Source organism: Bison bison, unplaced genomic scaffold, assembly GCF_000754665.1.
Source record: "Bison bison bison isolate TAMUID 2011002044 unplaced genomic scaffold, Bison_UMD1.0 scf7180017847022, whole genome shotgun sequence".
Classification (NCBI taxonomy): Eukaryota; Metazoa; Chordata; class Mammalia; order Artiodactyla; family Bovidae; genus Bison; species Bison bison.
In genome coordinates, this window is record NW_011477595.1 from 40,483 (window position 1) to 41,398 (window position 916).

Consider the following 916-nt stretch of genomic DNA (forward strand, 5'->3'; position numbering starts at 1 on the left):
CATCTCTCACTCTGACACGTACTTCCCGAGTGTGTAAGGCACGTACGTGAGGCCATGCCCACACAGCGCCCTGGAGGGGAGGCAGGGCAGCTGGACTCACGCCCCGTGAAGACAGGTCCACCCAGCCCAGAGCCACCACCCCTTCCTCGTGCTGAACCGACGCACCCTGAGCCCCGAGTGGCTGCGCGTGCCCTCAGAGAAGCACCCATCGTGCACGCAGATGGACTCAGCAGAGCTGGGGGAACACGGAAGCCGCAGGGAACAGGAGTCGACATTTTAGACGGAGCCCAAGTGCCCACTTCACAGACACAAGACGGGTCCTGTCCCAGAGGCTTCATCGCCCAGGAGACGACAGTGAGACCAGGTGACAGAAACACATGGATGCAGGGCGAGGGCCACCGGGCACGTGACGGGCACAGCGCACTGAAGCCCACCCGCCCGCTGCAGCCGGCTCACGCACGTCCAAGGACCCACGTCGTCTCAGCTCAGCGCAGGCTGACACCTCCCTTCTGAGGAGGCACCTTCCCGAGGGGGGCGGCTGCACCCCCCCCACACACACACCCTCCGCTCTGCTGTGTGGGTCAGAGCCACACGTGAACTGCCAGCGCGCCCCTCTGAAAGGCAAGCCAGCGCGTCACGGCAGAGGCGGCAGGCAGGAGACAGCAGACGCTGCGGTGACCGGGTCTGTTCTCGGAAACCCTCTCGTCTTTAACCCACGTGAGGGACACAGGGAAGCAGCAGCCCCGGGCCGAGAGCTGCCCGAAGGGTCTGGAGAGGCCTCCCCGGGGAGAGACGCTGCAGCGAGCACGAGAGTGACTGACAGCCTTTACGCAGGCAAAGGAGAGGGGCTTCCTCAGTGCTCAGCAGACGCCAGGAAATGCCCAGGAAACGCCAGGACCGGCAGTGCTGGGAGGGC

General features: G+C 65.3%; 1 protein-coding gene across 1 annotated transcript in view; it reads right to left on the reverse strand.

The window, feature by feature from the left end:
* Positions 1-916, reverse strand: part of LOC104989662 (cytospin-A-like) — a 34,288-nt gene that overhangs the window by 28,600 nt on the left and 4,772 nt on the right. The gene's annotated exons all lie outside the window — the stretch shown is intronic.